Raw genomic sequence first — 15105 nt, 5'->3', positions numbered from 1 at the left:
GCCCGGACCATCTTTGCTCCAATGGAGCCTCGCTGCGGGAGGGGAAGAGAGAGACAGAGAGGAAGGAGAGGGGGAGGGGTGGAGAAGCAGATGGGCACTTCTCCTGTGTGCCCTGGCCAGGAATCAAACCCGGGACTTCTGCACGCCAGGCCAATGCTCTACCACTGAGCCAACTGGCCAGGGCTATACCAGTTTATTTTTAATTACCTATGTGTTGAAGAAAATCTGAAAATTGGGCACCATAAATGTATTTGTTTAAAATGTCCTCTCAGTTATAAGTGCCTATACCTAGAGGATAGGTGGTATAGCAGACTCGGGTTTTGGTAAATCTTAGTTATGAAAAAAGTGAAAATTACATTCCAATAATGTATTTTTAAAATTCAGCCCACAATTATAGTGCTGGCTCCAACTACCTCATTTTACCATAAGCAAAACTAAGGTCCAGAGAATTAGTGGGTCTCACTGCTAAGTAGTTAATTGTGGTATACATCTGGGTTTAGAAACCAGTTTACCTATTTTCCTGTTTAATAATAACCCTTCTACCAATACTCCACTGACTCAGGTCTAAAGCCCTTCTGATTACTCCATTAACTACAGTGGCCCTATATTCCTGGAGCAAGGTTATTTCTAAAGGGGAGCCCATTTCTTATTTATGAAAACTATTATGTTTTTCATCTTGAATGCATTTTTAAAGATATATCTCTATTTATAGTAATAGCTTGATTATATTTACTTGATTCATGAACCTTTTTGCTTATAGAAATGGATGCTGATGTTGACGATCTGAAAATAAATCATGAAAAGAATGTATTGAGTGGTGATAAAATGGTACTGAACTCAAGTTTTATACCATCACCATCAGCTGCCATTGATCATCAGATTGAACTACTCTGTCTGAATGGAGTAAAAATGCAGACATGCTATTCAGTATACATCCCATGGATGGCTCTTTGCTGGTTTGGCATGTGGATTGGCTGGATGAATACCAGCCTGGTATGTTTCGTCAAGTACAGGTACTATTATTAAGATCTCTGAAGAGCTACTTCCTTTTAAATGTGGGTACAGTTTTGTAATACTGCTTTATAAAATTTCATGTGTTCTAATGCTCACTTTCTTAATTCTAGGTGTCCTTTGTTTCCAGAATTCCTTTAGCTTTCCCCACAGGTGATGCAAACTCTCTCTGTAAAAGCATAGTGATGTATGCCTGTACCAAGAATGTTGACTTGGCTATTCAGCAAGGGAAACAAAAGCCTCCTAGCCTCACACGTTTGCATCAATGCTTATCTCGTCTGGCCACAGCAAATCAAATCATAGATTAAAATTAAGTATTTTTACCCCTAATGTTATGATGATTTCAAAGCATGCTGATGGCTCTCTGAATCAGTGGCTAGTCAGTTTTGCCGAGGAATCTGCTTTTTCTGTGGTTCTCAGTATTTCCCACAAATCCAGATATTGTGGTCATCGCTTTCATCTTAATGATTTAGCTTGCCATTCAGTATTACCATTATTATTGACAACATCACACCATAATGCATTAAGGACACCAGATCTTGATAACCAAAAACAACCCAATGATGCTGTAAATACCGAAGATTTGGCACAGCAGAAGAAAAGCCCCATTGATGTGGCAATTCATGACCTCAGTGCAGTTTATAGTGAACTAATTCTTTGGAGGGTTGATCCAGTTGGGCCACTGTGTTTTTCTGGAGGTGTTTCAGAGCTTGCCCGGATTAATTCTCCTCATGTTTCTGCATTTTGCAATGTGGCATGGCTGCCCACTCTTATACCCAGTTATTGTTTAGGTAAGCATTCTGATTTTGTTTTAATAAATTTAAATTTTGGACATTATTGTTTAAGAGTTGACTTTTAACTGTTTGTAATTGCTTTGTAGGTGCATACTGCACCAGGTCGATGCTTTATCCACTGCGCCACCACAGGTCAGGCTAAAATCTTACATTTTTAATTGAACTGTGGGCAATCTAGGTTTTTGCATATATGATTTATTTTGTGTGAAATATACACATCTTAAAATATTGAAATAATGTTCAATATTTGAGAGATACCACATAATAAAAGGTTTATAAACTGAGACTTACTGGAAAAACAACAAATTTATGGTTTCTAGAAGTAAATTTAAATGAATTCATGTAAAATTTTATAGAAAAAAATAGATTAGTCATCAAGTATGACTTAAATTAGAGGGAAGCTCTACTATTTTTATTGATGAGAAAACTCACTATCTTAAAGATATTATTCTTCCAGTCAAAGTCCTAACAAGTGTTTGTACAAGTTAGCAAATTGCTTATAAAATTTATAAAAGGATAAATGTGTAAATATAGCCATAAATATATTAAAAATAAAGGAGAAGTAATTGGCTCCCAGATATCAACTTTTTTTATAAAGCTATATAATTAAAATTGTGCTACACTAAAACAGAAAAAGACAGATCAATGAATGGTATACAGAATTCAGAAAGGTATCCTTGTATGTCATAAAATTATGGGCTAAAACAGTTGAGTGATGGGTCTTTCTTTCAGAACTTGAAAATGTAGTGTTTCATCCTTCTGGCCTTCATGTTTCCAGACAGAATTCCACTCTCATACAAATCATCAATCTCCTATAAGCAATGTAAAGCTTTTATTTTTTTAATTTATTATTTGTTTATTTTTTTATTAATTTTACTAGGGTGACATCAATAAATCAGGGTACATATGTTCAAAGAAAACATGTCCAGGTTATCTTGTCAATCAATTATGTTCCATACCCAACACCCAGAGTCAGATTGTCCTCTGTCACCTTCTATCTAGTTTTTTTTGTGCCCCTCCCTCTCCCCCTTTTCTTCCTCCCCCCCCCCGTAACCACCACACTCTTATCAATGTCTCTTAGTCTCGTTTTTATGTCCCACCTACGTATGGAATAATACAGTTCTTAGTTTTTTCTGATTTACTTATTTCACTTCCTATAATGTTATCAAGATCCCACCATTTTGTTGTAAATGATCCAATGTCATCATTTCTTATGGCTGAGTAGTATTCCATAGTGTATATGTGCCACATCTTCTTTATCCAGTCTTCTATTGAAGGGCTTTTTGGTTGTTTCCATGTCTTGGCCACTGTGAGCAATGCTGCAATGAACATGGGGCTGCATGTGTCTTTACGTATCAATGTTTCTGAGTTGGGTTTTGTTTGTTTGTTTGTTTTTGTATTTTTCTGAAGCTGGAAACCGGGAGGCAGTCAGACAGACTCCCGCATGTGCCCGACCGGGATCCACCCAGCACACCCACCAGGGGGCGATGTTCTGCCCATCTGGGGCGTCGCTCTGTTGCGACCAGAGCCACTCTGGCGCCTGGGGCAGAGGCCAAGGAGCCATCCCCAGCGCCCGGGCCATCTTTTGCTCCAATGGAGCCTCGGCTGCGGGAGCGGAAGAGAGAAACAGAGAGGAAGGAGAGGGGGAGGGGAGGAGAAGCAGATGGGTGCTTCTCCTATGTGCCCTGGCCGGGAATCGCACCCTGGACTCCTGCAAGCCAGGCCAACGCTCTACCACTGAGCCAACCGGCCAGGGCCAATGTTTCTGAGTTTTGGGGGTATATACCCAGTAGAGGGATTGCTGCGTCATAAGGTAGTTCTATTTTCAGTTTTTTGAGGAACCACCATACTTTCATCCATAATGATTGTACTATGTTACATTCCCACCAACAGTGACTGAGGGTTCCTTTTTCTCCCCAGCCACTCCAACAATTGCGATTACCTGTCTTGTTAATAATAGCTAATCTAACAGGTGTGAGGTGGTATTCCATTGCAGTTTTGATTTGCATTTCTCTAATAACTAGTGAAGATGAACATCTTTTCATAAATCTGTTGGCCATTTGTATTTCTTCCTGAGAGAATTGTCTGTTTATGTCCTCTCCCCATTTTTTTATTGGATTGTTTGTTTGTTTGTTTGTTGTTGAGTTTTATGAGTTCTTTGTATATTTTGATATTAGGCCCTTATCTGAGCTGTTTGAAAATATCATTTCCCATTTCATTGGCTATCTGTTTATTTTGTTGTCAGTTTCTCTTGCTGAGCAAAAACTTCTTAGTCTAATGTAGTCCCATTCATTTATTTTTGCCTTCACTTCCCTTGCCTTTGGAGTCAAATTCATAAAATGCTCTTTAAAACCAAGGTCCATGAGTTTAGTACCTACATCTTCTTCTATGTATTTTATTGTTTCAGGTCTTATATTTAGGTCTTTGATCCATTTTGAATTAATTTTAGTACAAGGGGACAAACTGTAGTTGAGTTTTATTTTTTTGCATGTGGCTTTCCAGTTTTCCCAGCACCATTTGTTGAAGAGGCTTTCTTTTCTCCATTGTGTGTTGTTGGTCCCTTTATCAAAAATTATTTGACTATATATATGTGGTTTTATTTCTGGACTTTCTATTCTGTTCCATTAGTCTGAGTGTCTATTTTTCTGCCAATACCGTGCTGTTTTGAATTTCATGGCCCTATAATATAGTTTGAAGTCAGGTATTGTAATGCCCCCAGCTTCATTCTTTTTCTTTAGGATTGCTTTGGCTATTCGGGGTTCTTTATAGTTTCATATAAATCTGATAATTTTTTGTTCCATTTTTTAAAAAAATGTCATTGGAATTTTGATGCGAATTGCATTAAATTTGTATATTGCTTTGGGTAATATGGCCATCTTGATTATATTTATTCTTCCTATCCAAGAACAAGGAATATTCTTTCATCTCATTGTATCTTTTTTTATTTCCCTTAACAATGGTTTGTAGTTTTTATTATATAAGTCCTTTACATTCTTTGTTATGTTTATTCCTAAGTATTTTATTCTTTTGTTGTTGCAATCATGAAGGGGATTATTTTTTTGAGTTTGTTCTCAAATATTTCATTGTTGGCATATAGAAAGGCTATTGACTTCTGTATGTTAATTTTGTATCCTGCAACTTTACTGTATTGGTTTATTTTTTCTAGTAGTCTTTTTGTAGATTCTTTGGGGTTTTCGATGTATAGGATCATATCATCTCCAAAAAGTGATACCTTTACTTCTTCTTTTCCCATATGGATGCCTTTTATTTCTTTGTCTTGTCTGATTGCTTTGGCTAGAACCTCTAGCACGAAGAGAGTGGATAACCCTGTCTTGTTCCTGATTTAAGGGGGAAAGCCTTCAGTTTAGTGCCATTTAGTATGATGTTAGCTGATGGTTTATCATATATGGGCTTTATCGTATTGAGATATTTTCCTTCTATACCCATTTTGTTGAGAGTCTTAAACATAAAATTGTGTTGTAATTTATCGAATGCCTTTTCTGCATCTATTGATAAGATCATGTGGTTTTTGTTCATTCTTATTACGTTAACCGTTTCACATATGTTGAACCACCCTTGAGATCCTGGGATGAATCCCACTTGATCGTGATGTATTATTTTTTAATATGTTGTTGTATTCAATTTGCTAGTATTTTGTTTAGTATTTTAGCATCTGTATTCATTAGAAATATTGGTCTGTAGTTTTCTTTTTTTGTGCTGTCCCCTTGCCCGGTTTCGATATGAGGGTTATGTTGGCCTCATAAAATGTGTTTGGAAGTATTGCTTCTTCTTCAGTTTTTTGGAAGACTTTGAGTAGAATAGGAACCAAGACTTCTTTGAATGTTTGATAGAATTCACTAGTATAACCATCTGGGCCTGGACTTTTATTTTTGGGGAGGTTTTTAATAGTTTTTTCTATTTCTTCCCTATTAAGTGGTGTATTTAGGCTTTCTGCTTCTTCTTGACTCAGTCTAGGAAGGTTGTATTGTTCTAGGAATTTATCCATTTCTTCTAGGTTGTTGAATTTAGTGGCATAAAGTTTTTCATAGTATTCTACAATAATTCTTTGTATATCTATGATGTTTGTGGTGATTTCTCCTCTTCCACTTTGGATTTTGTTTATATGAGTCTTTCTCTTTTTTCCTTGTTAAGTCTTGCCAAAAGTTTGTCAATTTTGTTGATCTTTTCAAAGAACCAGTTCCTTATTCTATTGATTTTTTTGTATAATTTTTCTGTTCTCTATTTCATTTATTTCTGCTCTGATTTTTATTATCTCCTTCCTTTGGCTGGTTTTTAGTTGTCTTTGTTCTTCTTTTTCCAGTTTCTTAAGATGTGAAGTTAAGTGGTTCACTTGGGCTCTCTCTTTTTTGTTCATATAGGCCTGAAATGATATGAATTTCCCTCTTATCACAGCTTTTGCTGCATCCCATAGATTCTGATATGTCGTATTGTCATTTTCATTTGTCTGTATATATCTTTTGATCTCTGAGCTTATTTCTTCTTTGAGCCATTCATTTTTTTAAAAGTATGTTGTTTAGTTTCCACATTTTTGTGGGGTTTTTTTTCTCTTTTTTGCAGTTGTATTCTAGCTTCAAGGCTTTATGATCAGAAAATATGCTTGATACAACTTCGATTTTTCTGAATTTGCTGATGTTGTTTTTGTGGTCCAACATATGGTCAATTCTTGAGAATGATCCACTGGCGAATTGACATATGGTCAGTTCTTGAGAATGATCCATGTACACTGGAGAAAAATGTATACTCTGTCACTTTGGGATGGAATGTCCTGAGGATGTCTATCATATCCATTTAATGTAAAGCTTTTTTTTTTATCAGTACAGTAGTTTAAGTCAGTGAACTAATTAGGTCAGTCTATCAGTTTGACTAGTTTTCAAAACACAATATCAATATGAAAAGAAAATCCAATGTGAAATAATATGCTAATAGACTAAATAAATGGAAATAAATTCTAATAGAATTTACATAATGCATTTTAAACACACACTACAGTGGTACCTTGAGATACAAATTTAATTCGTTCTGTAACTGAGCTCGTATGTTATTCAACTAGTATATAAAACTGCCGATACTGGATCCATGCGCCTATGCGCCAACTAGCAGCACCTTCCCGAATCACGACTCATATCTTTGAATTTCACTTGGATCTCAAACAAAAATATGGACCCAGTCGCAGCTTGTAACTTAAAAAAAAAATGTATGTTGGTCTGTTCGTATCTCAAGGTACCAATGTATACTGAACATATGTTTTGTGTGTGTCTAAAATTATTAAATTGGTTTAGAAGTTTGTTACTGTGGATGTCACTTAGAGGGTGAGAGAAAATGGGATGGAAGAAGGGAGGAAAAACAGTGACTTTGTTTTTATTTATGTTCTCTTTTTTCTCTAAAATCAGAGTTGAAAATCATCTGATAAAACATATCCTTTTATTTTGAGCACAACACAGAGGAGTATTTATTATCTTTGTTCAGGTACCTTTTTAATACCTGAGAAGTAGAAAATGCCAATTTTGAGTACTATCATTTCAAACTGTTTTACTGAGCATAATTTTAATATATAAAATATATTAAATTTAATTCCACTTATGAAATATGATATAGAGAACCTGATAAGGGTCAATGGACACATTTTGGAAAGTCACAGTACTAACAATGCAGGAGCTGGGATATGAGTTCTAATAAAGATCACTCTATTGGTTAAAATATAGACTTTGTGACTAAGAGGTATAATTAGTCATAGCTCCCTCTGAAGTATAATTCTGTTGTAGGTGACTAGAGGAGGTATGTCTAGAATCAAAAGGGGAAAATTTATGATAGTAAGTCATTTATTCTCTTACTATAAATTACAGACTTGACCTCCAAACCTGTTATTTTTCCACATAAACTATAGTAGGTGGTACTTTTTAAAAATTATATTCCACGAAGTAGAATATTACAGGGTTCCCAAAACTACTAGCCATCATAACTTTTCAAAACATAAAACTCTCTTCACTAATGCAACTGTACTTACCCTAAGTTAAACTATATATTTAGGTGCTGAAAAATTTATATAAACGGTTTTATGCCAGAATATAACATTCACAGACATATGTTAAAGTGCTGACATTTTGATTTAGGCATATAAGAATTTCTCTTTATTAGATATTTCTAATAAAGTGAAGAGGGAAGAAAATAACTTCCTGGAGGAGAAAGTTCCATTTTTGAGGCTTCTAGCAGTTGTAAATCTCAACAACTTTAAGTTGTAGATGTACTATTCCTGTGAAATTTCATTTGTCAAGCATAGAAAGCTGTAGTACCCCCTCAGCAAAAGTATGATACTCTGCATGCATCAGATCTAATGTTTGCTTTGTAAAATGATCGTATCTTTTGACCTGTCATAGTAACTGAATGTCAGGGACTTCTGGCTTCCCAGCAATGCTTTTGCTTGTTTCATCAGGAGGATTTGAAAAAGATGTAGAAGGAGGAAAAGGATTGAGGAAACTTCCTTATAAGGATAAAAAGCAAATAAAAAATATAAAGAAAATATAATTTTGCAGCTCTTAGAATGAGGAAGCACTGTTTTTAAGGTCTTTAAAAATACTAATGTCTTTAATTTTTCAGACCATTCTATGAGATAGGAACTATTATTATTCCCACTTCATAAGTGAGAAAATAGAGTCACAGAGAAGTGTAGTAACTCACCCAAGATCACAGAGCTATTAAACGACGGGGCTGGGATTTGAATCCAGGTGTCCTGACTCTAGAATCTATATTCTTGATTGCTGTACCCACAGTACTACACAAAAATAAATGCAAGATTGTAAAAAGGTTTTGATAAAAAGAAACATAAAGATTAAGTAAATTTCTTCTTTCAATATGTTTTCATTACAGGAGTTTAAAGTGTGCTTTTTTAAGATAATTTTATTTCTCACCAAAATTAGTTTTATTTCTCACTACCTAGCTCTGTAAATGTGATAGGAGTCATCTAGTAACACAAGCTGGAACGCTTAGATTCATCTGAGATTTCTAGTTTTTTAATACTTCCTACTCTTATCAGTGGCCAAATCTTGTGGTTTATAAATATGGATGATTTAAACAGCTTTCAGTTACCGAACACCTATGGTCACAATCTGCCCAAGTTTCTTTATCTATGATATGTCTAACTTTACAATGTTGGTATTATTATTCCTGAGGTTCCTAAAGTTACATTAGTTTGATTAAATCACTTTTCTATGTAGCTTAACTGGAATTAAAACCATGTCCATATCCAAAGCCCATGTTTTTGCCACTAAAATATACCATATTAATTTTTAAATATCACTACAGTGTAACTTATCTTTACAAGCTCAGTGTCATACTCCTACGTATAATCTTATTATATCTATTTCCATAAAATATTAACAAGTTTTTCTATTTTCAGTGTTGTCAAAATTTTCTTATACATATCCACTTTAAATTCTGCTGACTAGTCATTATTTAAAGGGCAAATTTGATCACACTATACCTCTGTGAAAAATCATCCTCATTTTCTAAAAGATGTAGTCTCTTATGTTCAAAAGTCCCTTCCAAATGTCTAGATATCTCGCCTGTTTCTTATTTATCAAAACTACCCCCAACTGCACTTCCAACATGCACATACTTTCCACATTCCAGTAAAATTAAACAATGGACAGGTTTCTGAAATGCATTAACTTTTTTATATTTATGTACAGTTTTTTCATATCTCCTTTGAGATAGTCCTTACATTTTTTTCTTAACCTATAAACTCAATTTAAGTATTTTTGCTTTGTGAAATCTTCTCCATATTTCATTTTCCCTTATATCAATGTGAGTTATGTATCTCTCTTTTCTGTACATAATCTTATGATGAGACTATGTTGTAATTATCACCATTATTCTTTTTACATATTTTATACAACATATCTTTCAGAATAGAGTTCTAAAGAAACTCATGGCCTTATCAAATTCTTCATATTTTAATGAAAGAATAGTTATCATGTCTGAAATAGTATAAGTTGTCATTATATAAGCAGTGGGAGGGGTCATACTTTTACAATTTTAATCACATAACATGTAGTTAAGCTGATAAATATTTCCTAAGTCTTCCCACAAATGAACACTTCTATGAAAGAATCATGCATTTTCATTTGTTTCATGGTGATAATAAACTCTTTAGCCAATGAAAATAGGCAGTACAATGCTGAATAGAGAACAGTGTGGGTAAACAATGAGTTTTGCTCTATGTAAAGATACATGTGGTTTGAAAAAAGCAAATAGATTTAAATACATTAGTCTGAATATCAACCATAGAAAGTTAAGTTTGTCTGGTGTTTGTATTGAAGAGGAAATTATATTCAGTCATTTACTCAACAGATACTTCATGAATTTCCCAGCTAGAGGAGAAGAAGGAAAGGCCGCACATTTGTGGGCACATTAGGAGATGTGACGTACGTGGCGTGCTGGACCAGAGAGGTAAAAAGCCACAGGCTGTGGGTACACAGGGGACAATGGAACAGACAACTGGAAGCAGTGTGAACTGAACATCCTTGTGTACTGACATCAGAAAATTTGAAGTTGTCTTGAAAGTACTGTACTCCCTTGAAGAGTTTTAAACAAGGAATATCACAAATGGATTATAATTTTTTAAATATTACTCTAGCACCATTATGAAATCTAGATGTGAGGAGACTGTTGCATGGGGTTGCTTCAGGTTAAACAGATGATAGGAAGGCAAGATTAGGGGTTGGTCAAGCAAGTATGCCTGGAGATGAAGCGTGTACGGTCAGTGACACTGGATAAGGAATGAACAGAACGAGATAGTTTCTACAGGAGTTGGATATTCATGATTCTATTAGTTTCCTATTGCTGATGTAGTAAATTACAACAAATGGTGATTTAAAATAAGACAAAGTTACTATCTTACAGTTCTGGAGATCAAAGCTTGAAATCAGTTTATTGGTTTAAACTCATAGTGACAAAGGAGTATGTTCCTTTCGGAAGCTCTAAGGGAAAACCTGTCTCCTCGTCTCCTCCAGTTTCTAGAAAACTCTTGTATTAGTTGGCTCATGGCCCCTTCCTCCATCATCAGAACTAGCAGCATAGCATCTTCAAAATCCTCTTTCTCAGACCTCTGCTTTATGACCCTGCCCTTTGAAGCTTCTCATCTCAAAATCCTAAACTGAATCACAATTTCAAAATCTCTTTTGCCATGTAAGGTAACATTTCCACAGGTTGCAAAGATAGAGATGTAAACATTTATTTTCGAGAGGGTGGGGCAATCTTCTGTCTACTATAATAATGAAGGTGGAGTTTTAGACTGACATCCATATATTTGTCTGGAGATACTAATAATAGAGATAATATTTTCTGATATAAAGAATAAAGGAAAATAAGAAGGTTGAAGGGAGAGAGGATAAGTTTATCTGTGAAATAAAATTTTGAATTTGAGCTTTCTCAGTGTGGGACATCCTATAGTTAACCAGTAGAAAGTGGCCATGTGTATTAAAAGTTTAGGAGAAAGGATCTGGCAAGATATATTGATTTAAGAGTCATCAATATTTAAACTAATCATGAAAATTCTACTTAAGGCTATTAAAAAGTAATTTGTTCTGAACTACCTCTGCTCCTGTTTGAGATCCAAGTGAAATTCCGAGATATGAGTCAGAATCCACTGGTCATGTTTCAGCTCTTTTTAATGACACTTGTCACATTTCTGTAACATTTTTAAAGGCAGGCAAAAGCAAACCTCTTTGGATAAATTTTTATTCTAAAGTCCTGCAAATGAAAGAGCCAAAACTGCAGCCAAAAAGGCAAAACCAGGTGATGATTAAATGAAAAATACATAATGTTAAGCTTAGGTTAAGTTTAAAGTTAAGAAAGTGCATTTTTTTACAATTAAGTTTTTGTGGTTTCATTTTAAGTAAAGAAAGTACAGTTTTATTTATTTATTTATTTATTTATTTTTAATATTTTATTTATTGATTTTTAGAGAGAGAGGAGAGAGAGAGACAGAGAGAGAGAGAAGGGGGAGGAGCAGGAAGCATCAACTCCCATATGTGCCTTGACCAGGCAAGCCCAAGGTTTTGAACCGGCGACCTCAGTGTTCCAGGTCGACGCTTTATCCCACTGCGCCACCACAAGTCAGGCCAGTTTTAGTTTTATTTAAAGTAAAGAAAATTCAGTTTTAGTTTACATTTAGTGTTAAGAAAGTGCAGTTTTAGTTTACATGTCTACAGTGCCTACATCCCTTCCTCCCTCCCACCTCCTCCGCCATTCACCTCCGTTAGCCGCACTCATCTGTCTCCAAGGTAAGAATACAGTACCAAATAACTCTTTTTTCTTTTATTTCGTATATTTTGTTACACATTAGTAAAGTATACATGTGTGTTTCTTAATTAAAAACATGTATTTTTTCATAATTTGGGATGGTTTGGGGATGTTTCACAGAGCTCGAATGGATTAAATCTATTTCACTTATTTTAAATGGGAGAAATTTGTTTGATATATGAGTTGACTGACTTATGAGCTTGGTTACAGAATGAATTAAACTCATATCTCAAGGTACCACTGTAATTCCATTTGGCCCTGGGAGGTGGCAGTAGAAATGTCTGCCTACTCTGTCACCCTCTTGGAATCAGATATTAAAACTGAAGTCAGATGTACAAGGGGTCTAGCAGGAGGATTTGGGCAAGCTCCTTCAGAGGGAAACAGACCACATTCACCTCCATTTCTGAAGAGAACAGGAAGCTCTCCCTGAGCTTCATGTGTTTGAATGAGAATTTCCCTAAGAACTCATTAGGGCAGTTATTCATTTCTAGCCCTCCAGGTGAGACAGCTAAAATTAACTCCCACATATGTGCTATTTCTTCAACTATCAATGTAGCTTTTAAAATATAAGATTATAGAGAAATATGACTTGAAGCTACTGTCTCTTATTTTGAGTTAACACAAATGCCATACATGAAGTCATTTCATAAAATACTTTTAGTGTCTATGATACTGCACTTATTTTCCATTACAATTAAAGGAAATTAAGAACAAATCTGATTATTGATTAGTCTATGATTTAATGTGATTGAAGTTCTATTCTGGTAACTTAAAAGATGGCCCTGACCGGTTGGCTCAGTGCTAGAGCATCGGCCTGGTGTGCAGGAGTCCCAGGTTCGATTCCCAGCCAGGGCACACAGGAGAAGCACCCATCTGCTTCTCCACCCCTACCCCTCTCCTTCCTCTCTGTCTCTCTCTTCCCCTCCTGCAGCCCAGGCTCCATTGGAGCAAAGTTTGCCCGGGCGCTGAGGTTGGCTCTGTGACCTCTGCCTCAGGCACTAGAATGACTCTGATTGCGGCAGAGCAATGGCCCAGATGGGTAGAACATTGCCCCCTGGTGGGCATGCCGGGTGGATCCTGGTCGGGCGCATGCGGGAGTCTGTCTGACTGCCTCCCCGTTTCCAATTTAAGAAAAATACACACACAAAAAAAGATTAAGTGAAAGAGTAAAATGTATATTGAAAAAAACCTCAAGATTCATCTTTTGTTAGTCTATTGAGTTTTTGTTATTTGCCCAATGTTTGCAACAGTGATCTAATTCATAGCCACATTTGATAAATATCTTTTATTTCTACAAGTCTGTCTTTCAAATATACATTTGATTGTTACTAATTATTATTACTATTATTTTTTTTGTATTTTTCTGAAGCTGGAAATGGGGAGAGACTGTCAGACATGCCAGGCTGATGCTCTACCACAGAGCCAACTGGCCAGGGCCTAATTATTATTATTTAAAAAATAAAAATGGCCCTGGCTGGTTGGCTCAGCGGTAGAGAGTCGGCCTGGCGTGCGGGAGACCCGGGTATGAATCCCGGCCAGGGCACATAGGAGAAGCACCCATTTGCTTCTCCACCCCCCCTCCTTCCTCTCTGTCTTCCCCTCCCGCAGTGAGGCTCCATTGGAGCAAAGATGGCCCGGGTGCTGGGGATGGCTCCTTGGCCTCTTCCCCAGGCGCTAGAGTGGCTCTGGCCACGGCAGAGCGATGCCCCGGAGGGGCAGAGCATCGCCCCCTGGTGGGCAGAGCTTCGCCTCTGGTGGCGAATGCCGGCGCATGCAGGAGTCTGTCTGACTGTCTCTCCCCATTTCCAGCTTCAGAAAAATACAATAAATAAATAAATAAATAAATAAATAAATAAATATATAAAAATTCTGCCTGACCAGGTGGTGGCGCAGTGGATAGAGTGTCGGACTGGGACACAGAGGACCCAGGTTCAAAACTCTGAGCTTAAGCATGGGCTCATCTAGTTTGAGCACAGCTCACCAGCTTGAACTGAAGCTGATGGCTTGAGCAAGAGGTCACTTGTTCTGCTGTAGCCTCCTGGTCAAGGCACATATGAGAAAGCAATCAATGAACAATTAAGGTGCCACAACAAAGAATTGATGCTTCTCATCTTCTCATCTCTATCCCTTCCTGTCTGTCTGTCCCTATCTGGCCCTCTCTCTGTCTCTGTCTCTGTCACAAAAGAAACAAGCAAACAAACAAACAAACATAAAAATCTGTCCCTCAATTCCAAACCTAATTTTGCTAAAATAAAAACTATTTTGAGCCCTGGCCAGTTGGCTCAGTGGTAGAGCGTTGGCCTAGCATGCGGAGGCCCTTGGTTTGATTCCTGGCCAGGGCACACAGGAGAAGCACCCATTTGCTTCTCCACCCCTCCGCCGTGCCTTCCTCTCTGTCTCTCTCTTCCCCTCCCGCAGCCAAGGCTCCATTGGAGCAAAGATGGCCCGGGCGCTGGGGATGGCTCTGTGGCCTCTTCCTCAGGTGCTAGAGTGGCTCTGGTTGCAACATGGTGACACCCAGGATAGGCAGAGCATCGCCCCCTGGTGGGCAGAGCCTCGCCCCATGGAGGGCGTGCCAGGTGGATCCCGGTCGGGCGCATGCGGGAGTCTGTCTGACTGTCTCTCCCTGTTTCCAGCTTCAGAAAAATGAAAAACAAACAAACAAACAAAAAACTATTTTGATTTATGTGAGCCCATGTGGTTATTTTATTGGGAGAGAAATTCTATCTGAATGGCAGCTAGACATTAACCTTCACAACTTTAAAGAAATGTCCTGGAAAACAATTCAGTCGGCCCATATTATCATTACATCGATACAACAGTGAGAGGATGTTTAATGGGAGCAGTCCAACAAAAGGTTAGAAAACTAATAAATATTGAGGCTAGAGTCAGTGGCTAATTAAAATCACATAAACAGAAAATCAGATATCCAAACCTCCACATTTATAGTGCGCCTTTTAAAATTCAAAACCCAATGATC

General features: G+C 36.9%; 1 long non-coding RNA gene across 1 annotated transcript; it reads left to right on the top strand.

Moving 5' to 3' along the window:
- Positions 1-1321: 1321 nt before the first annotated feature.
- On the top strand, positions 1322-10271 carry LOC136336334 (uncharacterized). The gene is made up of 3 exons (XR_010731426.1): positions 1322-1802; positions 1892-1937; positions 10173-10271. It is a non-coding gene; the product is annotated as an uncharacterized lncRNA (long non-coding RNA).
- The last annotated feature ends 4834 nt before the right edge of the window (positions 10272-15105 follow it).

This window comes from Saccopteryx bilineata, chromosome 4 (assembly GCF_036850765.1).
Source record: "Saccopteryx bilineata isolate mSacBil1 chromosome 4, mSacBil1_pri_phased_curated, whole genome shotgun sequence".
Taxonomy (NCBI): domain Eukaryota; kingdom Metazoa; phylum Chordata; class Mammalia; order Chiroptera; family Emballonuridae; genus Saccopteryx; species Saccopteryx bilineata.
This window is presented reverse-complemented; position numbering and strand designations above follow the sequence as displayed.